This window comes from Orycteropus afer, unplaced genomic scaffold, assembly GCF_000298275.1.
Source record: "Orycteropus afer afer isolate SDZICR_OR568_19922 unplaced genomic scaffold, OryAfe1.0 scaffold00062, whole genome shotgun sequence".
NCBI lineage: Eukaryota > Metazoa > Chordata > Mammalia > Tubulidentata > Orycteropodidae > Orycteropus > Orycteropus afer.
The window spans coordinates 191,986-219,659 of NW_006921649.1; positions in this window are offsets into that span (position 1 = coordinate 191,986).

The following is a 27,674-nucleotide window of genomic DNA, read 5'->3' on the forward strand; positions in this document are numbered from 1 at the left end:
GCTGTCTCTTTAAATATCCAAAATAGTCAAGCCGCTTTTTAAACCTACAAAATGGCGGCGTCCTCCGGACTGGCAAAAGTCCACAGCTCAGCCCACCTTTCTCTTCACCTTCTCCGTTTGTTCCCCAGCCACTGTGCACAGTTTTCCGTGCAGTCCCTGGCCAGCAGGGTGATTTTTGGGTTAAGTCTTAGGTCCTACCACCTCTCAGGAATCTCTAAGCCCTGTCATTTGTGCCGTCAGGGTTGCTTAGGCCGCTGCCAGACTGCAGCTCCGTGTGTCTCCTTTTTTGATATTTTCACACAAATTCTGCTAATTGGGGTTTAGTCCACTTTTGTATCCTTCCCTTCAAGGCTCAAAGGTCCAAGATTATTTTCTGTGTCTGTGTTAATTGGTTTTCCTTTTCTTTGTTGAAGAGCGTCTGTGCAGTCCTTCTGCCTAGTCTGCCATCTTGCCGGAACTCTAATTGTATTATGTTTGTGTAAGATTAATTGAAGCGTAAACACTGAAAAGACAAAAGTGATCAAATATATCTAAATATGCTGAAAATATGAAAAAATAAGGCAGTATATTTTCCCAAGTGTATTAAAAAATGAGAGAGTTGTTTAAACAAACATAACTGAGTATAAACAAGTAATATTTTAAATTCTATTAATAAAAATTATTTAAATTTTTGTAAGCCTTCTGAAGCTTGAATGGTTGAAGCATTATTTCAATCATTCATTTTATAGCTTGATTTTTTATTAATAATTCCACTTTACATTTTTCATGAACCTAACAAATAATTTTACAAACTAATAATTCACCTATTGAAATCAAGTATATATTAAGAATAGTCTGAAAGCAAAATAATTAAACTCTTCTTAATAAAATTCCAATTAATTATTTTCATATCTAGTGTGCTTATATATCTGTAAAATTACAATATACATAATTTCTTCTATTTTTGAAACAATTTAAATAATATCATGTAGGGAGATAGGGGATACATTAGATGTATTGATTTCAGAAAATATAGAATACAGTTCATATGTGGGCACAGACACATGAAATATACCCCCAAATGTAAATCTGCCTCCAAATGTAGTTTTCTGGTGAATTTATGGAAAGTATATATTCATATAAAAATTCCTTAGTTTCGGGTGCTTCATTGAAATTTGCCAATGTGATATATTACACAAAATGACAAATATGTCTACCAGAGCTGAGCATCATCAAAAAAGAATGATGTCATATAGAAAGCATATGATTCAAACTAATTTCAAAGTTAAATCACATATCTAGGCTGCACATGCTGCAAATTTTTAGACATTGTTAATATAGTTTCATAACTATCACTTTTTTTTTTCTAAACAATTGAAATAGTCCTTCTTCATTTCTCTCTTGGCTTGATAGGAATGGCCTTTATGAAAAATCTGGAATCCATTCCCAGCATGAATGTGAGCTGCCTGGCACCAGGTCTATGAAGTAGAACATTTATACAGTATTTTCAGCCAAAACAACTTACTTATAAGAGAAAAACAATCATTTGGCCCAGGAAATTGGTTTCTCATGTTGATTATATTCACATTAAATAGAAACTGCTTCAATCTCCATGTTTAATTGTTCTCTAGACTCCTCCTCATAATAAGTGGAAATTACACCAACCCTTATTCAAATTGCAGGAAAATAAATGAGACTAGAGCTGAAGTACATTTTCTTCTCCAATGGAGACCGTGGAAAAGCCTTTGTAGAAATGATTAAATGAAGAATTGGAAATGTCAACAAGTAAAAAAGATAAAAAAAGGCTTTTTTTTTTTTAATTTAAACATTTCTATTTGACCTTATTTTATTTATCTGAATCTGTTGCTAACAGAAAAATATAAATTCATGATTTAAGTTACTCTGGTGGCAAATACATCATATTTTTTTTGTCCATGGAGCTGAACAAATCTTTTTGTCTTTTGCAAAGATTTAATATATTTATTATAAGCCTTCTTTAGTAAATGAATAATAAAAGTAGTTACCATTTAATGAACATCTCTTATGTGCCTAGCATACTTTTATTATGTAATATATATTCTTTCATCAATTCATACAATAACAATATATGCATCATTACTCCCACTTAGCAAATCAGAAAACTGAAGATCAAACAGGTTCTTTATGCATTTATTAATGTATCTAATGTATACTGAGCACTGTTAAACCAAAACTATTTGCTAGGAGATATGTAACAGATATAAAAACAACTAATTTTTATTTAATTCCTGACCTTCCCGAGCCTAGTGCCTAATGACAGTTGTTTACATAGTAGAACTACTAAGTACATGAACCCAGGCTGCAAGTTCTTCATTTTTGCAATATAATTTGTGGAAGGATTAATATATTGAATAGATAAAGCAAATCCATAGAAAAACCATTGTACAATCATGATATTTATTCTTGACGTTTTTATGTTCAGACTATCTGAATAATTACTCATTTCATTTGATTTAGGGTATATGTTATTTCCAATCATGGTTCTGAGTGAGATGTTTACAAAGATGCAATGATTTAGTATTTGATTTGAGCTTTGAATTTATCCTGGGTTATAAAGGGTGGAAATGTATGTGTTGCTTTATATATAGCAGAAATTTTATTAATATGCTGAGAAGCAACGTACAATGTGTAAATGGAAATCTCTCATCATAGCATACATTCATGATTCTAAACGGTGCCATGGCTGAGGTCATGTCATGGTGTTTAGCATAGTTAGTGAAACTGTAATAGCTTGGCTTTTATTGACAGCTTTTTCATTTAAATATTTGGCTCTACTTACAGGGGAGGTTGCCATCATTTGTAGGCGTCCCTCTTTTTCATCTTGTAATCTCTGCAGGATGAAAAAAAATCTTCTAATGCTATGAAATTACTCTAGCACAGATGCATTTAGTTTGTGGAAATTGCTTTGGGTTGTTTAAAGAAAGACATTTTTCGATTGTTTCCATGATGATTGGATGCTTCATTAACCCCTTTATTTTTGACATCCTATGGTGACTCGATGTGTAGTCTTAATTATTTTAAAAGACAATTCTTTGTTATTTAGCTGGTGATTAAAAACACATTAAAAGATAGCACAGAAAGACTATTTTTGTTCATTATCAGATCTAAAATTCCAATCATGTCATAAGAGACTAATTTTCACATAATTCTTAAAACAATAAGCACACTGCCGGAGAAATTATTTGTGTTGCCTATATCAGTTAGTTAACTAACCAAACTGCACCAGAGAGAGAGAGAGAAAGTGATTATTTTCTATTAATCAAATGGAAAAGTCAAAAGCAGATACTTCTGTCAATGCTTTAAGAGAATAAAAATATCTCAGAGTAAATTCATGAGATGAAGCTGAAATATTTGAATGTAAGTAGAACAAATACAAGGAAGGAAATGATGCACTGCAAGTATACAAAGTCAGTTTAAAAGAAAGAAACAAGATGCCCAAAAACAGAACTATGTATTTCAGGGGAGAAACTTGAGGAAAGAGATACCAATATTTAATACATTTTAACATAAAATTTATCACACCCCATCCTTTAAGAAATGCAACCCAATTTGTCTTTATTCTTGTTGTTGTTGTTGTTTGCTGTCGAGTCAGCCCGGACTCATAGCGACCCCTCCTTGGGTTTCCGAGGCAGTATCACTACGGAAGTAGGATTGCCCAACCTTCCTTCTAATGAAACATAATTTATTTCATGTGTTCAGATACTGAAAACTTCCACTTCAACATTAATGTAACTTTAATAATAAAAGAAAAATAGATCACCATGAAAGTATTGCAGACAAGAAATTTCAATTCCACCTGGAATATAAAATTATTTCCATTATGTATCAGCTGCTAAAGCTTTTAGTGGAAATATATATACATGTATGTGTGGTGCTGGGGTTAAGGCATTTGGCTGTTAACCAAATATTGGAGTTTTGAACCCATCAGCCACTCCTCAGGAGAAAGATGAGAGATTCTGCTTCCTTAAGGATTTACAGCCTTGGAAACCCGATGGGACGGTTCTGCTCTGTCATACAGCATCGCTATGAGTCAGAGCCAACTCTATGGCAGTGGCTTGCTTTGGTATGAATGTATATGTATATTAGATAGAAAGATAGCTGTGTGTGAAATTTTATTAATTTCATATATTAAATGTTATTTTTTATATATAATTAATTTTATATATTAAATGTTAACATGCACCAAACATATGTAAATTACACTATGTGTGTGTGCATGTAATATTTCAAGTCCCCTTCCACCCACGAGAAACTTATATTTAACAATAACCAAGCAATCTGAGATTAAGTTTCTCAGCTAAAAAGTCCTCTATCATATTTACTATTTGTCATGCAATGAACTAAAAAACTTTGCATAGGAAAAACAAAACAAAACAAAACCTCACTGCCTCATTGTGACACCACTGGGTTTCCAAAGTGGTAAATCTTTACCTTCCAAGATACTTTACTTAGGATATCATTTTAACCTCAGGTGTTTTGTCCAGGTTCTGAAGTGTTCCAAAGCCAGTGATCAAACTACTATGCAAAACCGCTTTACTACCATCACTTCTTGTCAATATTTTTTTTCGGTCTTAAAAGGCAATGATATAAAAAGATTTTTTTTAAAATCAAACATGGCAAAATACTCAAAAAAATGCTAATTTAGTTTTATAAAATCTTTTTTTTTTTAATATTGTTTCATTGACTCTTATTTATTTCACATTTATTCTGCACTAATTAATACTCTATAATCTGACCTCGACTCCTATGTGAGTAGTTATATGATACATAGTTATATTGGTATTAATTTCCTGCATCTTGTAAAGTGACACTTGATCTTGAATTCTTGATGTAAAGAATTTGACAAGAAATTTAAGTTTACAAAAGGCTAAGCTCAACTTCTATTTACTTATGAATATGGGGATAATTTCACTACTCCTTATAGTTGAGACTTTTCTTTCAAATATTTAACCATTTAAAGGAAGCTATGGTTGTTATTTTATCTCTCATATCTAAGTAATATCTAATTTTAATTTTAATTGAAGGCATGTAAGAACATCTGGTTTCTGTTAAGCTTCAATTGGATTTCATATAAAAATAACAATGGTTACAAATAAACTGACCAGAGGTTTTGGTATGAGAAAGAGATAAATGGGCCTCTGAAATGAAGATGGCCCACATAATGAGGTTTAGTCAATAGGTACTGGTATGATCTCTTTTGATAAATAATAAAGTAATATAAGTTACTCAATGGGAGCTCTGGTAGCGTAGTGCCTAAGGCACTTGACTGTTAATCAGAAGGCTGGCGGTTCAAACCCACCAGCCACTCCTCAGAAGGAAGATGGGGCAATCTACTTCCGTAGTGATACCGCCTCAGAAACCCAAGGAGGGGTTGCTGTTAGTTGGGTCCAACTCGACGGCACATAACAACAACAACAAGTTACTCAATAAATGAGATGCATGAGTTTTCAGTATAAATTACTGAAAGATTATTCTTACATGGTGAAACACTGTTGCTCATTTAGAGCAGAAACTCTATTATATTACAGGATGAAGTAGTTTAAAGGAATGGGCAAGATTTAGAGTGGAGAGAAAGTTGAAGCCTTTGACTTTTGCTTCTTCTTCTTTTTTTTAATGCAACTTTGTAAATATACAGTGGAAACACTGCAATGGAGAACAAAAAAACCAGGATTTAACTTGGGCTCATTCTTTCTCAGCATTTGGTAACAACCTCTCCTGTAGGTTCCTTATTGTTGTGGATTGATTTTAACTCATGATGATAACATGAGTTACAGGGTAGAATTGCTCCAGAGCATTTTCTTGGCTGGAATCTTTATGGAAGCAGATCTTCAACTCTCTTCCTCTGCACATCTGGGTGGATTTGAATTATAAACTTTTAGTTTACTCATCCTGATCAAACTGTCTGTGCCACCTAGGAACCTTTCCTGTAGATTAAATACATGTATTTGCCAGAGAATCAGAAAACTGCAACATGTCATTCATTTTTATCAGTGATGGTTAACCATACAAATGACATAAAGCACTATGACACTTGTTATGTGCTGTCGAGTTGTCTCCAACTCATAGTGACCCCTCCTTGGGTTTCCGAGGTGGTATCACTACAGAAGTAGGTTGTCCAATCTTCCTTCCGAGGAGTGGGTGGTGGGTTTGAACTGCCAACCTTCTGGTTAGCAGTCAAGTACCTTAGGCACTATGCCACCAGAGCTCCCTCACTATGACACTAGTATGATAAAAATAAATATGACAGACTATATAATATATGCATATAATGTACTATGGCTTTGGCTTTTTGTTAGAAATTATTTCAAAAAATAATTTTCAATGAATAATGTAACATTTTTAGAACAAAAATTGGAACATATAATAGATACTGAAAAGCCACTTACTTTGGAAATCATCTGAATTATGTGGCTATATTCAGCTATTTTATGTGAGGAGAAAAGGAAATTTTTCAAATGAGTGATTTCAAAGTTGAAGTAAAGAAGGAGCTGAGAGAGGACATTAGCGACTAGATAGACACCATTGTTGCCCTACAGAAATTTCAGGAAAATGTCTTTTTCCTTAAAAAGTAAATATTGACAGTTGCATGTTTTTTTTCCTTCATTTTATTAAAAAAAGATAGAAACAGAAAAAAAAAATCCCAATTCTGAGAATTAAATAGGAAGGAGGAGGTCAGTACTACAGGAGAGAAGGTTAAATGGACGGTTGGCCATTATCCAATGAGCTGATGCCAATCAAAACAATGTAATGCAAATAAACTGCTGTAATCTTGGTGATTCAAGGAACAATCCAGTATCATCAAAGCAGCATCTCATTAACCTTTTAAACCCACATTCATTTAATTTTGAATTCTTCCATCCCACTTGAAGATCATTCTAATAGCAGCAGCATGTGGGTTCATGCCAACTACACTGAACAATAGGCAAAAAGTCATAGTGCAACTCCAGGGCAAGTATATGCAAGGGGACACAGAAGTATTCCAAAAATACTTGAAGTCTTAAAGGGAAAAAAAAGAAAAAGCTTATATCTACTTGGTATTTCCTAGGACAGGTAACATTATGTTTATGATATTTTCATTTCTAATACAGTTCTTTGGACAGTGTCATAAATTTTAAAAAGTGAATGCTATAGGCTGTATTATAAAACTGTAATTTTTCCATGTTTTTATTTTCACTTTCTTTCTAAATAAACATCAATAGTTACAGAAATACTGATTTTTATTTAGCTTAATGAATCATTATGAGTCAAATACATATCTGTGTCAAGAAATAAAACATTGCAGCCACCTGACAAGCCACTCCTTTTGCCCCATTAACAAAAAACCACCACTATCCTGACATTTAAGGAGCTCTGGTGGTGTACTGGGTAAGGCATTTGGCTGCAAATCAAAAGTTGGCAGTTCAAACTCATGAGCTTCTCTGTGGGAGGCAGTGAGATAATTTACTTCAGTGAAGAATTTAGAGACTTGAGAACCCGAGGGGGTCTACTATGAGTAGGAATTGACTTTATAGCAGTGGGTTTGCTTTATCCTAACTTTTATGGTAATCACTTCCTTGCAGTTATTATTTAACCAAAGTGTCCATCTTTAGGCATTATTATTTGTTGTCATCATTGTTGTTATGTGCCATTGAGTCATCTCCAACTAATAGTGACCTTATATACAACAGAATAAAACACTGCCCAGTCCTGTCCCAGCTTTATGATCCCTATTATACCTGAGCCTGTTGCTGCAGCCACCATATCAATTCATCTTGTTGAGGGCCTCCTCCCCTTTCATTGACCCTCTCCTTTATCATGTATGAGATCTTTCTCCAGAGAATGGTTCCTTCTGACAACTGACCAAAGTAGGTGAGATGGAGTCTGGCCATTCTCGTTTTCAAGGAGCATTCAGGCTGCACTTCTTCCAGGACAGATTTGTTAGTTCTTTTAGCAGTCCACAATACTTTCAGCACTCTTCACCAATACCACAACTCAAAAGGATCAAACCTTCTTCATCTTCTTTATTCATCGTCCACCTCTCACATGCATATGAGGCTATTGAAAATACTATGGCTTGGGTTTGGCTCATCTTAATCTTCAAGGAGATATATTTGTTTTTCAGGACTTAAAAGAGGTCTTTTGCAAGAGATTTGTCCAATGCAATATGACTTTTGATGTCTTGACTGCTGCTTCCATTGGCATTGTTTGGGGATCCAAGTAATATCAAGTCTTTGACAATGTCAATCTTTTCTCCATTCATCATGATGCTGCTTATTGGTCCAGTTGTGAGGATTTTATTTTCTTTATATTGAGGTGTAATCCATACTGAAGACTGTAGTCTTTAATCTTCATCAGTAAATACTCCTTACTTTCCAGCAAGCAAAGTTGTGTCATCTGTGTATCTCAGGTTGTTAATGAGCTTTCCTCCAATCCTGATGCCATGTTCTTCTTATAGTCCAGCCTCTCGGATTATTTGCTCAGCATACAGATTGAATAAATATGGTGAAATGACACAACCCTGACTCACTCCCTTCCTGATTTTAAACCATGCAGTATCCCCTTGTTTTGTTTGAACAACAGCCTCCTGGTCTATGTACAGGTTCCACATGAGTACAATTAAGTGTTCTGGAATTCCAATTCTTCTCAATGTTATCCACAATTTGTTATGATCTTCACAATTGAGTGCCTTTGCATAATCAAGAAAACACAAATAAGCATATTTGTGGTATTTGTTGCTTTGAGCCAAGATCCATCTGACATCAGCCATAATGTCCCTTGTTCCATACCCTCTTCTGAATCCAGCTTGTGTGCATGTCTGAAACCTCTGTCAATGTACTGCTACAACTGTTTTTAAATTATCTTAAGTAAGATCTTACTTGTGTGTGGTATCAATATTGTTTGATAATTTCCATGTTCTACAGAATTACCTTTCTTTGGAAAGGATACAAATATGGATCTCTTCCAGTTAGGCGGCCAGGTAGCTGTCTTCCAAATCTCTTGACAAGGAAAGAGAGTGCCTCCAGCTGGCATTTGTTTGTTGAAACATCTCAATGAGTATTCCATCAATTCCCGGAGCCATGTTTTTTGCCAATTCCTTCAGTGCAGCTTCAACTTCCTCTTTCAGTACCATTCGTTCTTGATCATATGCCACCCCCTGAAATGGGTGATCATCTACCAATTCTTTTTGGTATAGTGACTCTGTGTATTCCATCTATCTTCTTTTGATGTTACCTGTATTATTCAACATGTTGCTCATGGAATCTTTCAATACTGCAATTTGAGGTTTAAATTTTTCCTCAGTTCTTTCAGCTTGAGAAATGCAAAGTGTGTTCTTCTCTTTTCCTTTTCTAATTCCAGGTCTCTGCACATTTCATTATAATAACTGACTTTGTCTTCTCAAGCTGCTCTTTGAAATCTGTCCATCTCTTTTATCCTGTCATTCTTCCATTTGCTTTAACTATTTTCCATTCAAGGGCAAGTTTTAAAGTCTCATCTGACATCCATTTTGGTCTTTTCTTCCTTTCCTGTCTTTTTTAATAACCTTTTATTTTCTTCATGAATGATGTTGTTAATGTCATCCAACAATTCCTCTGGTTTTTGGTCATTGCTCTTCAAGGTATCAAAATCTATTCTTTAGATGGTCTCTAAATTCAGGAGAGATATAATCAAGGTCATACTTTTGTTCCTGTGGACTTCTTTTAATTGTCTTCAGCTTCAACTTGAAAGTGCACATGAGCAGTTGATGGTCTGTTCCACAATCATCACCTGGCCTTGTTTTAGCTGAAGATATTAAGCTTCTAAATCATCTCTTGCGACAGATATAGTCAATCTGATTCCTGTGTACTCTGTCTGTTGAAATCTCCATGTATAGCCACCATTTGTGTTGTTGAAAATTGTATTTGCAATGAATATGTCATTTATCTTGCAAAATTCTATTATGTGATCTCCAGTGTCATTTCTTTCACCAAGGCAGTATCTTCCAACTACCACTGATTCTTCTGGTCAAGTCAGCTGCAGAGATTCAGGTGAGGAGAGGGAACATAGGCCATGCTCCATAAGTGGCAAGGTGGGAAGGGGAGAGAAAGGAGAGTATAAAGGCTGGCAAAGAATGCTGATGGTACCATGGACTGCTAAAAGAACTAACAGATTTGTCCTGGAGGAAGTACTGCTGAGATGCTCCTTTGAAGTGAGAATGGCCAGACCTCATCTCACCTACTTTGGTCATGTTGTCAGAAGGGACCATTCCCTGGAGAAGGATGTCATGCTTGGTAGGGTGGAGGGTCAACGAAAGAGGGGGAGGCCTTCAACGAGATGGATTGAAATGGGGGCTGTGACTATGGGCTCAAGTATGACAAAGATCATGGAGCTGGCGTGGGATTGGGTGGTATTTTGTTCTGCTGTGCAAGGGGTCACCATGAGTCAGAAACGACTCGATGGCACCTAACAACACAACAACAACAAAGTGATTCTTCTTAATTTCCAACTTTTGCATTCCAATCACCAGTGATAATTAACACATCTTGATCTCATGTTTGGTCAATTTGAGACTGCAGAAGTTGGTAAAAATCTTTAGTTTCCTGATCTTTGGCTTTGGTTGTCGGTGCATAAACTTAAATGATAGTATTAACTCATCTTCCTCATAGGGATGTGGATATTATCCTATCACTGACAGCATTGTACTTCAGGATAGATCTTGATACTTTCTTTATGATCATGAATGCCACACCATTCTTCAATTTGTCATTCCTGGCATAGTAGATCATATGATTGTTTGGTTCAAAGCAGCCAAAACCAGTCCATTTCTGCTCACTAATGCCTAGGATATCAATCTTTGTGTGTTCCATATCATTTTTTGACAACTTCCAATTTTCCTAGATTCATACTTCATACATTCCATGTTTCAATTATTAATGGATGTTTGCAGCTGTTTCTTCTCATCTTGAGGTGTGCCACGTCAGCAGAAGGGCATTCTGAAAGCTTTACTCTATCCACATCATTAAGGTTTTCTCTCCTATGAGGAGGCAGTTCTTCCCCAGTCATATTTTGAGTGCCTTCCAACCTGAGGAGCTCATCTTCCAACACTATGTTGCACAATGTTTCAGGGCTATTGATATTGGACAGTGTTTCACTACTATTCATAAGGTTTTCACTGGCCAATTCTTTGAGAAATAGATGGCCTCTTCCTTCTTGCACATCTGTCTTAGTCTGGAAGCTCCGCTGAAACCTGTCCACCATGGGTAACCTCACTGGCATTTGAAATACCTGTGGCATGGTCTCCAGCCTGACAGAAATACTGAAGCCACCATAGTACAACAAACTGACAGACAAGTTTATCTCCCTTAGTTGTTCCAAACTGCTCTGCTCATTTCCTGGTTTCCTCCAACCCTGCTCACTTACCTGGCCTGCCCCTGGGGCACAAACTCCCACCTTCCACTGCTCCCAGTTCTGGCTTTCTGCAGCCTGCCATCAGGGCACTCCACGCACACACACTCTCACCTTCCGCTAGCTCTGGGGCTGACTTACTATTTAGTCTTGCTCATTTTAAAAAAATATTGATAACTTTTTTTTCTTTTGTTCTTCATGTTCCCCCTCCATCCTTTTATTCTCCATTTTAATTTTTGTGATGAAGAAAACAGCCATTTGATCTCCATACTCTTCCATATTCTGGATGCTGCTGATTACTAACTCATGGTATAGTTAGCAAGTTCCTTTGTCCTCTGTATTTCCCACAAAATGGCAGACTTATGTTTGATCCCTTTGTGAAGACCACAGTTGGAGATTTGTTATTTCAACAGGATGCACATGCTATCTGTTTATATATTTGCAATGTTAGCAGCTTTGGATGCTCAAGGTCTAGGTCAATTCATTCACTAGTGGTTGAAACATGGTGTTATTTTAATTTTATCAATTGTTTTAATTTATTATATAGAATGGTTTATAAAGATATGTTTCCCAGGGGAACAATCCATTTAGGAAGGCAAGAAAAATTACTGATACTTCCTATATTTACCAGTTTGAAGATAATAATTTACTTCCAATCATTATCAGAATATTGTCAATATTTTATTCATTTTATAATAGTTATTAAAATTTAATTGTTATTAAATTATTTTATGATCTTGAGGTTAGATGTGTTGTCATGTGCTGTCGAGTCAGACCCAATTCACAGCGACCCCTCCTTGGGTTTGCAAGGAGGTATCACCATCCTGTATATTTTCTGTTCTAGATCTGGAATCAGCCATTTCTCCCCTATTATTTTAGTGAAAGATAGTATTTCAATACCACAATAGGAATACTGAATTTCCACTACATTGGTCACAGTCTCTGGTTTCCTAAGTGTATACTGCTTCTTCCTAATCAAATTCAGCTCTACAGGGTTTTAAGTTAACCTCTCTATTTACATCTTTTTCACACTAAGAAACCTGGTCCTCAAGGCATAAAAATGATAGAATCAGATTATCTCCCAGTTACTCATTTGCTTTATATCACATTTCCCACATAACATGCTCAGAATCATAATATGGATATTACCAAGCTAATAGTATAATCATCAATATGATGATGTAAAGTGGTAAATTTTATTTTTGCATACACTTTCCACATATATACATTGTTAGAGCAGACAGCCATTATGTTCTAGATTCACTCAATTTTAACCCTCATTTAGTTTTAGTACTACAAGTAATGTTATATTTAACACACACAACCAATTCTTATGTTTATGACTTCTAGTCATTAATCAAGTTGGTTATCGGAAGCTAATGTCTAATAAAATTTTGGGACACTTTCACTAAACCATGTTTCCCAAGTTCTTGCATGTTGACTTTAACAATTGTGCCATTTATACTTGAAAGCGATTTTTTTAAAATCCTTGATTTACACATTTTATAAAATATAATATGTACTGCTTCACTTTATTCTATGAGAAAAAAGTTGCTGAAAATGTCTTCTGATTGTTTAATTTTCATTTAATTTTCTTGCTAGGATGCATCAGTTTTGTTTTTATTTTATGTTTTTTCTTTAAAGTTTAGTAATCTTATTAGAATCTATCTTGAGGTTAGATGTGTTGCTGTTATGTGCTGTCGAGTCAGACCCAATTCACAGCGACCCCTCCTTGTGTTTGCAAGGAGGTATCACCATAGAAGCAGATTGCCCGAACTTCCTTCCAAGGAGTGGCTGGTGGGTTTGAATCTCCAGCCTTCTGGTTAGCAGTCAAGTGCCTTAAGCACTATGCTATTAGATGTAGTAGATCAAAATTATTAGGTGCATGCTGTGCACTTTCAATAAGTAGTTTCATTGTGTTGGCTTTTTTTTTAATTTCAGGGAAGTGTTTTTGAATTCCAGTTTTAATATTTATCCTGTTGCTCGCTTTGTTTGTATTCCTCAAGGATTCTTATTATTCATGTATTGTAACTTTTATTTTTTTCAATTTTCAATATGTGCCACTTTCCTCAAATATTATTTATTGCTTTATTCATTTTATTTCAATTTTTACAAGTTTCCCCTTTTCTAACTTCCATTTTTGTAAACGCATTGGCTGTCTCTATGTTTGTTTACTGTTATTTTTGTTGTTGTTTTTCTTTTTGTTTATGGTTTTTGAATTTTTGATTTAGATTTTATTTCTTAAATAATTTTTCTTTTATCTGTAATTATTTTCTAATTTCTACCAGAAAATTTCTGAGTTTTGCTAATTTTGTATGGTGTTATTTATAACATTTATTAAAGCTGGTATTAGAGTGGGTATTTTTATATGAGTTTCTGCTTATTTCATTTTCTATATGGAGACTATCCTATTCAACTTTCTCATTTCCTTGCATTAACTTTGTATGTGATGTGATCTTGATAGGATTTTATAGCTCATTTTTAAGGTAAGATTGGTGTTCCTGAAATGTTGGAAGATGTGAACCAGTTTAGCTTTTCTCATTTCATAGAGCTCCCTCTTCAGTTGCTCTTGTGAAGGGATGAAATTTATGGAAATGTGTTTCCTGAGATCTTTCTGGCTCTTTCTCTTTTCTGCATATTCTTCTCTTGTCCCTCTCAGGTTAAAGTTTGATAGTTCTCCCAGAGTGTCTCCTTACTGTGTAGCTGTATCCAGGAAGGAAATCTTAGCTTATGAGTTATGGGACTGCTCTAGACCGTTGCAGAAGTTACAAAGACCCCTAACACTCTGTATTGTCAAATTAGCCCATGGTGATTTCCAATAGAAATCTACTGGCTTTTTCTGGATTCTGCCATTCTTAGGTTCCTCAGACATCCCTTGTTTCCTCTGCTTTCTATGATAGTCCTTGGTATCATTCATGTCCTATAGTGGTTTACCCCCATCTTCTTGTAGTTTGAGTCCTACTATATTTGTTGTGATGCCTACGAATTTTTAGTATTACTAGTGTCTCTGTCAGTAAATGAGGATTCAAAAAGGTTTAGAATCCACACCATGGCTCCAGAACCTTTTCACTAATACTAGTACTAATTGGAAAAATAGCCCCATTTGAGTTTTTTCTATATGTTATGCATTGTGACAAGCAGTTTATGTTAGATCATGTCATTTAATTCTTATAGTAACACAGTTGGGTACTATTCCAAAAACAAAACTCACTGCCATTGAGTTGATTCCAACTCATAGGGACCCTACAGAACAGCATAGACCTGCCAAGTCTGTAATCTTTATGGAAGCAGATTACCTCATTTTTCTTAAGAGGAGTGCCTTGTATGTTTGAACCACCCTTTTGATTAGCAGTTGAACACATTAACCACTATGCAGCCACAGTTCCTGTAGGTACTATTATGATCCTTATTTTACAGAAAACTTTAAGAAGAGTTAAATAATTTACCCAATGTCTCATATATTGTGAGTGATGGAGTCAAAGCTCCAAGCATCAGTCTCATTGATTCTTTTTCTAAAAGTGATATGCATACAGCAAAATAAATATTTAATCACTTTCTCTGTGTGGGAGCTCTGGTTGAGTAATGCCTAAGACATTTGACTTTTAACCAGAAGCTTGGCTGTTCATTGGAAGGAAGACTAGACAATCTACATCCATAGAGATATCACCTCAGAAACCCAAGAAGGGGTCACTATGAGTTGGAATTGATTCGACGGCAGTGAGGTTTTTTTTTTTTTTTTTCTTCCAGTTTTCTCTATGTATACCTCAGTGTTTTATATAGAAACACATACACTCAGACAAAATGCTAATGCAGGATTGGGCAGTGTTTCATTCTGTTGTACATAGGGTCACTATGAGTTGGAGTTAACTACACAGCACTTAACAACAGCACCTCAGGACCTTGATTATATTTTTCAAGTTGTGCAGATATTCTTGTCATCTTTATCCAAATTATCCCACCAAGTCTAACATATATTCAGTTCATTCTAAACAAAATTCCCTACACCTCTCACTGCCCTCAGACTCTGTACTTGGCAACCACTTTTCAGTTCTGTATAATTACATATTTCATGTAAGTAATATCAAACAATATTTGTCCTCTTATGTATGGCTAATTTTGCTCAGTGTAACATCCCCTGATTTCATCCTTGTTATGGCACGCATCAGGAGGTAATTTCTCTTTAAGTCCAACTAATATTCCATTTTATGTGTAAACTGCATTTTGTTTATCCAGTCATCAGTTGATGGACATTTTGGTTGTTTCCAATTTTTGGCTTTTGTGAATAGTGCTGCAATGAACATTGGTGTACATGTGTGTGTTCATGTCACTGCTTTCAGGTCTGTTGTTTATATGCCTAAGAATGAGTGGAATTTCTGGATCATACTTCTATGTTTAAATTTTTTGAAGACCTCCAATCTGTTTGCCAAAATGGTTGTCCCAATTTGCCAGTCCTTTCAACAATGAATGAGGGTTTCAGTTTCTCTACCTTGCTAACATCTAGTACTTTCCATTTTTTTTGGTCATTGCCATTCTAATGGGGGTATCTCATTGTGGTTTTGTGGATTTTCATGGTAGGATAGTGCCTAAGGCACTTGACTGCTAACCAGAAGGCTGGTGGTTCAAACCCACCAGCCACTCCTTGGAAGGAAGATTGGGTAATCTACCTCCGTAGTGATATTGCCTCAGAAATCCAAGGAGGGGTCGCTATGAGTCGGGGCCAACTAGACGGCACATAACAACAACAACAATGGCTAAAGACTTCGAACATATTTTCATATACTTGTTGGACATTCTCCCTGGTGAATGAGAAACTTGAACATCTGTTCAAGTTTTTGGCCTTTTTTTTAATCTACTTGTTATTCTATTGTAGAAGTACTTTATAAATTTTGGATATTAGACCTTTATTGGATATATGTATGGTTGCTCAATATTTTATCCACTCTGTAGGCTTTTATTTTATAAGGAGGAGCTTTAGGAATGGTCTGTAGCTTTTTGAATACTTGAATCCTGCATGTAGCTAAGTCATTATTCAGCAGCCTGCCATGTTGTATACTGATCTTGGGACAAGAAATGGACTTGAATCAATAGCCTGCTGTGTGGTTTGGAATCAGGACTGTACCTTTATACTTGTCTAACTTGGATTTGTTAGCCTCAGCAGCCAGCAGCTGCCGGAGTGAAGAAAGCCTCCAGCTTCAGTGGGCCAGGAGCAAGAGGCAGAGCTAAAGCCCCAGGTCGAGGGGTTTTCACCCAGTCCCTAGAGCCTGGTACTTTGAATCTAGACTTACAGCCTCCCAAATGGTAAGAGAATTAACTTCTGTTTGCGAAAGCTATCTATTTCTGGTATCTTCTGTTAGAGCAGCAAGAAGTAACCAAAACATACTGTTAGCCAAAATACAATTCCAGTTTCTCTAACTCTGTAGAAATGAGCAATGGACACAGTTACAGAGATGCCATTAACCAAAATGTTGAAATGTCTCTTTTCTAGTAATTCTTGATCATGACAGCAGACCATAATTAAAAAAGAAGTAATGAACCTGCTAAAGATCTTACCCTTTTGACATTTTGTAAGTTATATCACCGCTATGCATGCCATAGCCAGATATCTTAAGGTTCAACAAATATCAACTTATACAATGGTTTTATTTAATTGATGAAGGAAACCTCTTCTTTCCACGATTTCCTTCCTGGTCCCTTGCCTAAATGAGCTATAAATAGATCCAAGTAAAAAAATTCTCCAGAACTTTGCAATAAAAGTGATTAGCTTGAAATAGGTGACAGAAAGTTTTTATAAAAATGTGGAAGTATTTGATTTTTGAGAAAAAGTAATCTTTCTATAGGCAATAAGATGGATAAGGACACAATAAAATGTATTTTCCCTATTTTTATTTATTATAATTACTTACTAACATTCTTAGTCTATCTTAATAGTATCTCTCTTCTTTAGATTCATATGTGCTTTTTATAGTAACAGGTCCTGACACTAGAACTCCAATATTTCTCCACGGAATGTCTAATATGCTAATGTAGCAAGTCAAATATTAGTTTTGAAAGGCATCCCCAAACAGGATCATCTTCTAATTAAGGGATAAATCAATCTTTGTTATTATTTTTAAGTACCAAACTTATACAGATGCCTACTTTCTATGCCTTAGATTTTTTCCTCTTAACATTATTTCATATTAGATGACCATATTCTTTCATATCAATGTCATATGATATGAAAAATATTACTACAATATCTGAAAGTAGATTTGTTTTAGCAAATACAGTACATCTTGCTACTTTAGGTCAATATAAATCTTGCTAGTGTGAGATTAATGAATATATATATTATATATATGCAGGTATATATGATAAATATATGCATATATCTGTATGCATATATATAGAGAGAGATAGACGGACAGACAGACAGAGATCTTGGATGGGTCAAGTGATTAAGCCTTCAACTATTAGCTAGGAAGTTGATTGTTCAAACCCACCCAGATGCACCTTGCAATATAAGTCTGGTATCTTCTGAATGGTCAGAGACTTGAAAACTCCATGGAGCAATTCTACTCTGCACACATGGGGTAGCCATGAGTTAAATTGACTCCATGGCAGCTAACAACAACAACAAAAAAAAAACATATCTGTGTGTGTGTGTGTAAATAAATAATATAATATAATTCATGAAGACTATATAATTACTTAGGAGCCCTGGAGGTGCAGTGATTTAGTGCTTGACTACTAACTGAAAAGTTGACAGTTCAAACCCACTAGCTGCTCTTCAAACGAAAGATGTGACAGTCTTCTGTAAAGATTTATGGCCTTGGAAACACTTGAGACATTTCTACTCTGTCCTACAGGGTCACTATGAGATGAAATCCACTTGCTAGTGGAAAGTTTGTATAATCAATGAATAATGACCCACTGCTTCAGTTATTTTCATATTAACAATGTTACATACTAAAAAGGTTTGCCACGTGGCTTAGACTCATTTTTAATATTTTTGAATTATACTTGAGATATAATAGAAATCCATATTCCCAGAACATCTGATCATTTTCCTGGGTGAAAACCCCAAAGGAGCATTTTGCCTGATTGAATTATTACATTCTTACCTATTGGGTTATTGTTATTAAGTACCAAAGGCATTTGACTGCTAACCAGAAGGCTGGAGGTTCAAACCCACCAGCCACTCCTCGGAAGGAAGGTTGGGCAATCTACTTCTGTAAATTTGGAAACCCAAGGAGGGGTAACTATGAGTCCTATCCAATTTGACACTAGAGAGTTTGCTGTTTGGTTTACTGTGTAATAATCATATTTCCATGTTGATTAATATTCATCAGATATACTGTTTTTTATGACAAAATCTTTTCATTTGTGTAAAAGAAATCATCACTAGAAATTTGAAAATTGTATTATATTATAATTATTTAATTTCTTCCAGCGGTGCAGCCACTAAGCTAGTGAAGTAACTCATTTTCATTGCACATCCTAAAGAGGAACTTTTTTTCCTTATGTAGAACACCTGATTTTCAATTTGTTTATACATTTTTAGTTAAAATGATGTTCAAATTTAGGCTTTGCTCTCCCTTTAATTGATTCATTCATTATCATTCATTCAACAAATATTAGTGAATCAATACCTCTAGCCTACAGCTATTCTGGACACTGGGCATATAATCATGAAAATATGTAGACGTGATTTCAGTCTCGTGGCATTGACATCAATTTCAAGTAGTGAAAGTCACTGTTACATTTTTTAATTGTGTGATTATTTGATATAAATTATAATTTTGGTAAGTCACATAAAGGGGAAGCTAAAATTCCAATGAGAGTTTAAAAGAATTCTGTCTTATTAAGAAAATCAAGAAATGATAAGAGCAATTTATAAAATTAAAGAATATGCAGGAAGAAAAGAGGATACCAGAAAGAAAAAATAAATAAAGATAATTTAGAGTCTGTGGGCTCAGCTGGCTTCCAGTTTTGGACATATTAAGCATGAGCCATTAAGTTATTTAAAGGAAGCTTCAGCTAGCTAGTAGGATATATGAGTCTGAAGCTGAGAATTAAAGGCATCGGTGTGGATGAAATTGCTTAGGGCAAAAGGGATAGAATGGAAGAAAAAGAAATGGCTTTCATAGAGCTGTGAAAAATTATGACAATAATAACTTGGCAGAAGTGGTTGTACTTTTGAAGGAAACAGAGAAACAACACAAAGGCAAGAAGATTGTGAGGAAAGTGCTTTCTAATGAAAGTCAAAGCACAGGAATGTCTCAAGAATGAGGAAAGAACTATACCTCTGCAAATAATGGCAAAACCAAAGTCCGCTTTATGTATCATTCATTGGATAGGTTGTGCTGCAGAATCAGATAGTTTTGAAGTGTCATTATTTGCAAGATTTCTGGACATATCCCAGGCTTCAAAACCTGCTGTATAGGGATATCAAAAAATAAATAAATAAACTCACTTGTAAGATATCTTGTAAGATACAGTAAGTATGAAAATGCAATCAGTAGAATTCATTACTATGGATCTGAATACAATTAAATCCATTTGAAAACCTATATACAAAGATTATGTTAACAAGTAGTATGCTCCTAACCCTTTCTCTATTCTATCTTATCATGGGAGTGGGCTTACTTGTTGATACTTTCCATTGCATTTTACCTGATCTGAGTTGTTCAGATCTAAATAAGATGACAAACAGCTGAATAACTGAAGTACATAAAACATGTATATTGTGAGGTCTTCTTTTTAGCATATAGTCTGACAAGATCATTCAAAAAAAAAAAAAAAAAAAAAGGATGATAAGTCCTTAGAAAGCTGGAAGGAAATGCCTTGTGATTGAAACTTCATGATGGACAGAATCTGGTACCTAAATCTGTAAATAGAAATTTTCACTCATGGAATGAGCCCCTTACCATGAATAGTAACAAGCACAATTCAATATTCAACCCATTATTTAAAAATGTTTTGAAAATTAAAATATTGACATGAAATCTTTATAAATAATAACAATTGCCTCAGGGCCTAAAATTGATTATGTTAGATGATCATTAAGCAGTTCTCATTTTTCTTTTTAATGAAGGTCACAGACTAAGGTCAAGTAATATTTACTGTTATTAAAATAGTGTTATCAGTTTTGCTTTCTTGAGTCTAGTTTTGCTAATGCTTATTTGAGAAAGCTTGGTTTGGTGGTGTAGTGCTTCACACATTTGACTGCTAACCAGAAGGCTGGTGGTTCAAACCTACCTGCCACTCCTCAAAGGAAGATTGGGCAATCTACTTCCATAGAAATACCACCTTGGAAACCCAAGGAGGGTTCCCTATGAGTTGCAATAGAATCAATGGCAGTGAGTTTTTGATTTATGACATTGGTTGTAACAAGTTTCACCTGTATCAGTTGACCTTAACATCAACACACTGAGAAAGTAGGAGGTTTTGAAATTACAGGCAATCATCAGATAACAAACAAGTTTCATTCCTAGTTTTTTTTTAGGTTGAATTTTTATGTAAGTCAGAATAATTACGTATGGTTTTTATCTAATGCCAAATAGTCAAATGTTTGTTTTATCACATAGTATAGAGTATACCTTTTTATTCTATACATAACATATATTAAAGAAACACTTCTAGAAATACTGAAACACTTTTAATGTAATAATAATAATGTTTTGGTATGCATTGCAAATTAGCACCTGTTTGTTATTGTGGACCATTGTATGTACCTCGAATTTTTAATATAATAGGCTTTATGAGAGTCTGTTTGAAACTACAGGTTATATGGAAGTCTGACATTTGTAATCTGGGAATTGCCTGTAATTTAATGACAAACATGAAGGCTATATCTTCAGGTTACAAATTTTATATATGGTATCAGTGTCTTAATTTTTTCCAGTTCATATGACAGGCACAAAATCTTTTCTCCTCAAGCAAAATAAGAATCAAAAGGGTAAAAGTAATCCTGCACTAAAACACAAAACCAAATCCACTACCACTGAGTAGATTCCAACTCATAGCAATGCTATAGGATAGATAGAACTGTCCCTTAGGAGTTACAAAGGCTGTAAATCTTTATGGAAGCAGTCTGCCTCATCTTTCTCCTATAGAGTGGCTGGTGGGTTTGAACCATTTATGTTTTGGTTAGAAGCTGAATGAATTAACCACTGTGCCACCAGAGTTCCTTAATTAACACTTCTTGTTGTTGTTGTTATTTGCCATCGAGTCGGCCCCGACTCATAGCGACCCCTTCTTGGGTTTCCGAGGCAGTATCACTACGGAAGTAGGAATGCCCAACCTTTCTTCCGAAGAGTGGCTGGTGGGTTTGAACTGCCAGCCTTCTGGTTAGCAGTCAAGTGCCTTAGGCACTATGCTACCAGAGTTCTACATAGTTATAAATTCAAGTATTAGAAAATTTTCCAAAATAAAATGATTTTCACTAGACTATGGACACAATTTTATAATTTCAAATGCTGCTATTTTTAATAAATTAATTGGAATGAAATTAAATCTCAAAAATACAGAAAAGTAGCCTCAGTTACATTGAATAATATTTTTATCTGTAATACATGGGCCAGTTAATTATAAATCATTTTCCAAAATATCCTCTTCAAAATATTGAGTAAATTTGAATTATTAGTTGTATGGGCAGAGGATGGTTTTCTAAAAAATCATCTCTACTATTGGGGAACATCTAAAAACCCAAAGCATCTGATCTATATTCATTAAAGGGATAAAAGGTATCTTTATATTTCTGTATCTTTTTATATTTCTGGCTCTTAGCACTGAACCTAGTATATCGCTAAGGATTAAGAAATGCTTGGTAAATAAGAAAAAAAAAAAAAAAAAGCACAGCCTATTAATAATTTCAGGTTAGACAAAAAACTAATAAAATATTAGAAAACTTGAATATTTAATTTATTCCAAAGCAATAATATGTATGATAAAGTAATTAGCTATCTGCATACAAACCAAATTATCATTGTCTTTAGCTTTATAAGAATGAGACATAATGCCAATCCCTGAATGGGACATGAACAGGGAGAAATTAGAAGTTAATATACTCTGGGGTCTTTTTGAAGATAGTTACCCATGGGGAAGAGAACAATCATATTGTAAAAGGGTGACAAGATGAAAGATGCTTCTCTACACAGTCAAGGTCAGAAAGAAAATTGAAAAAGCATGGAGAAGGATCATCACAAAAAGTTAAGCTCATGTTAAGGGAAAGGGCACAGGAAAGTTTTCGTGCACATAGTCCTTACCTAGATCTATCAAGAATTAAACTTACTGAGATCACACATGTCTACACACATACCATGTACATACAGCTCCATACATAAAAGTGGACACACATTCACAAGCACAAGGTAATATTACATTATGTGATGTAAGATTTTAGGTATAGTGATAGAAATGGCACTAGAAATACCTTAATCAATTTGCTAACATGGCATCTTGCTTCTCTCATAATATATGGGCACAGCATCTCCATTCCGTGACACAGAGGTCTCATATTACTTTCATGTATTGCTAGTCAAGTTAATGATAGAAATCAAAGTAAAGGGAAGCAATGTGAGGGTTGCCAAACAAACCACAAGATCAATCTCGACTTTCTTTTAAGTCTAGACGAAAAGAAGCCTTGATCAATCAACATATATTTATTGAGTGGAAGATCTCATTAAGATCTTAAATGTTAATTTTGACCTAAGAACATTTTTACATCCTTTTAATTTGACCTCTAAGCAAATATATATATGGTGAGCTCTTATGAGATAGTATAACATCACCAAGTGTCTTGATATATGATCTTATGGAAGACATTTTCTTTTAATAGATCATTGTCTTATGTCTACAATGAGTAATTAAGTATATGACTTTTCTAAAATAATAGTATGATAGGCTAAAATAATAAATGATCTCTACAAAATATAGAAGTATTTGGGAAGGAAATTAAGTGGACTACTTTTAGTTATATGCTTTTTGGTAGTCAAGTTACACCATAATCACTTTAAATTATTTTATAAGTTCAATTTTTTTTTTTTTTGTCAGAACTCAAGCTATAATTAGAGAGACAATTATAAATACACACAGAATTTTTTGGCTTGGGACAGTTAGTGAAGTTACAAATGATATTTAACAATTAGGATATTATTTAGCTATTGAAATGATCTACTTTATTCTGTTTGGACTATTTTATTCTTAAATTGTGTAAGATCCCTTTGAAAGCAGGAAAAGATAGATGTCTTTGAAAATAGGCTAAATAAGAATATAGTTTTACTTTATTTGGTGATTAAATTCACACATTACAAGTTTTTGTAGTAGGTATAAAAAATTTACAGCTGACGTGGAAGAAAATGTATGGTAAAAGCAAAGGGAAATTGTCTGGGAGTAGAGAGGGAAACCACTATCATCAAAGAGAAGTGACCATCAAAATATAGGTCAATATCTGCTAATATGGTGGGTATAATTGGCTTCCAAAAACAGACAGAATTCCTATGTTCTAGTCAGTGACTTAAAACACTTTCCAAATGTCAGTGAGACAATCTAATGAGGTTTTTCCATTTCTAATTCTACACACTAACAAGGTTAATCTAACCATGAAATAACAGTGAGAACTTTCACAATTAATGTTGTAAAATACGTAAATCAACAGCTAATTAATCAGCCCTAAGGTCACTATATCACTTGTGGAGAAATAGTAATAGCAAAGAATTCTGACAGAGAGAAAGATGACAGGTCATGCTTTCTGAGTTTCAATTTTAACTAGCAAAGGCTGCCAGAGTTATATCTAAGCTGCCATGGATTTTTTTTTTTTTTTTTTTTAAATAGCAGTGGAAATATGGCTTGCATTAGGAAAATTACATTTTGAACACATTTAGAAAGTTAAAATAAGTACTTTTTTTTCAGTTTGTGGATGCTAAAAAAGACAAGAAAAAGAAAAGAAATCATTATATTTGTGCTGTAGATGTCTCCACCAATTAGGGTTTCCTCAATGTATTCATGTAAGAAGAGATCAGTTAAAGGCATGAGACAAGTTTACTAGACCAAATATTGAAACTTTCAAAAATAATAGCATACAAATGCCTTATATTAATATTCTTTATACATGCCAACTTCAAATTAACATACCACTCAAGAAAGAGAAAGGTGAGAATTACAGGGAGAGACAAAAATGAGAGACAGAGAGAGAGAGAGACAAAGACAGAGAGAAAGCCCCATAGAGAGCAAGGGAGAGACATGAATTATATAAATACATTTCCATTAATCATTGTGTGTTAGATATAGAAATTGGAATTAAGTAATGCAAATCTTTATTTCTTTAAGGACACATTTGGCATCCCACATGAAAAGACACAAAGATCGTATTATTGGTGTATTGATAAAGCCTTTTTTTAAAAAAATTGTGATTTGGATCAAGTTTAAAAACAAATTGGTTTTACATTCAATAATTTGAACACATAATGTTTTGTAACATTCTTTGCAGTTCCCACAATGTAACAGCCTTCTTCCTGCTTCTTCCCTGTGTTTACCATTTCCTGTTGTCCTTCTTTTCTAATGCTTCCTGCCTTCTTAGTTTTATTCTCACCCAAATGCTGCCACTTTGAACTCATACTGTTGATTGCTCTAAGAGTGTATACCTCTAGTTCACCTTAAAGGCCTTTGAATCATTTACCTAGAAGTTGAGCCATGGGGGTGAGTTCAGTTCCTGGCCTAAAGAGTGTCTAAGAACCATAGTCGTTGAGGTGCTACCGGTCTTTATCAGACCCATAAGCCTGGTCTTTTTATGATTTATTTTGTTCCACATTTTTCTCTCATTCTATCTGGGACCTCCTATTGTGATCCCTTTAGAGTGGTCATCAGTAGCTGGGCACCATGCAGTTCTTCTGGTTTCAGGGTCATGGAGGTAAGAGTTCATGTGGTTCCATTAGTCCTTTAGACTATTTCCTGGCATCTTTGATTTTCTTCATTCTTCTTTGCTCCAGAAAGGGAGAGACCAATAGTTGCACCTTAATGGCCACTCATTCTTTCAAAATCCAACTTGCAACTCACCAAAGTAAGAGGTAGATCATTGTCTTTGTGGACTGTGTTATGCAAATTGATCTTAGTGTCCTCTGAGACTATCTTGCTATCTTTTTTTAATGTGATTTGAGTGAATATTTACAGAGAAGTTCATTTTCCATACAACACTTCATACACATTTTGTTTCATGACATGATTGCAATCCCCATAACATAATAGCTCTTTTCCTACTTCCTCCCTGTGATTACCGTTTTCTTGTGTCCTTCTGTCCTATGCATTCCTGCCCTCAGAGATATCCCACTGCTCAAATACTGCTGTTCTGATCTCCCATGTTGATTGTTCTAAGGATTATGTACCTATGTGGTGTAAATGTTCACCTTAAATGCCTGCCTGTCATTTGGCTGGAAGCCATAGGAGTGAGTTCAATTCCAGGCCTGAAGGATAACTATGGGCCATAGTTTTGGGGGTTTAACCAGTCTTTTTCAGACCAGTAAGCCTGGTCATTTTCAAGATTTTGAGTTTTGTCCCACATTTTTCTCCCACTCTATCCATGATCTCCTAAACTGATTCTTTTCTGAGTGATTGTCAGTATTAGCTAGGCCATTTAGTTCTGGTCTCAGGGATATTAAGCTGAGGTTCGCATGGTCACTAGTCTCTTAGACTAATTATTTCCATGAGTCTTTGGTTTTCTCCATTCTTTTTTGCTCCGGATGAGAGAAACCAATTGTTGCATCTTAGACAGCCACTTGTGAGCTCTTAAGACTCCAGTCACTACTTACCAAGGTAGAATGTAGAACATGTTTTTGTGTAATATGTTATTCCAGTTGAGCTTGATGTTCCCTGCAAGCATGGCCCTAAGCCTGTGGGCCCATTATTCACTCTCTCAGAAAGCTTGGTTGTAGATAAGATGTTATCATAACTTTGGTCCATTATCTCTATTATACATATGAATGTTCTTATAGCATATACCAAATACATATGTAGAAATATTGTCTGTCAAACTGAAACTGTTTTTTCTTTCCCCATAATTGTGATTTACTGTGACAATGGGTGGTGTAGTCCCTAAGCCATTTGAATGCTAACCAGATGGCTGGCTGTTCAAACCCACCAGACACTCATTAGAAGGAAGGTTGGGCAATCTACTTCCATAGTGATACCACCTCAGAAACCCTAGGAGGGGTCTCTATGAGTCAGATCTGACTCCACAGCAGTGAATTTGGTTTTAATGTGATTTGGCTGAAAGTTTACACAGCAAATTTCTTTTCCATGGAACAGTTCATACACATTTTGTTTCATGACATTGATTATAATCTCCTTAATGTAACCGCTCTCTTCCTAGTTGCTCCCTGGGATTACCTTTTCCCTGTGTCCTTCTTTCCCATGCATTCCTACTCTCTGAGATATCTCCCTGTGAAAATACTGGCTTGTCCATTATTTGGCTGGAAGCCATTGGGGTGAGTTCAACTCCAGGCACAAAGGGTGATGAGGAGCCATAGTCTTGGGGGTTTCACCCGTCTCTATCAAATCACTAAGTCTGGTCATTTTTATGATTTTGAGCTTTGTTCCACATGTTTCTTACTCTCTATTCAGGATCTCCTATTTTGATCCCTTTCTGAGTTGTTGATAGTGGTAGGTGGTTACCATCTAGTTCTTCTGCTCTCAGGGTCATGCAGGCTGAGGTTCGCATGGTCCACTAATCCTTTGGACTAATTGTTGCCATGTGTCTTTGGATTTGTTCATTCTTCTTTGCCCTGGATAAGGAGAGACCAATTGTTGCATCTTAGATTGACCACTTGCAAACATTTAAGACCCCAGTTGCTACTCACCAAAGTATGATGTAGAACAACATTTTTTCTACAAACTGAAACTATCTTTTTAATGGCATTAAATTAAAAATAATGCATAAACCCAAGAAAAACCTGTCTGCACAAAACAGAAGAAACAAACAAACCCATCTCCATATTTTAAATCAAGTTAAATATGAAGAAATAACAGTGCAAGAAAAGGCTCCAGAAATGCATCTGCATGTAAAGGAGACTGCTGGAAAAAAATTTGCAGTGTGGATTTTGAAACTGAGGAAGAAATTAGAACACTTATGTAGAAATTATTGGACAATTTGTGGTAAAGTCATACTGTGGAATACTGTATGATTATTATAAAGAATTGGACATCAATATGTGTACAGGTATTGAAAATACTGATCATATTTTATTAAATAAGAGCATGTTGTTAAGAAAAAAAATATTATGTAGTCCTATTAATACATATTTAATATTAATTATAGCCTC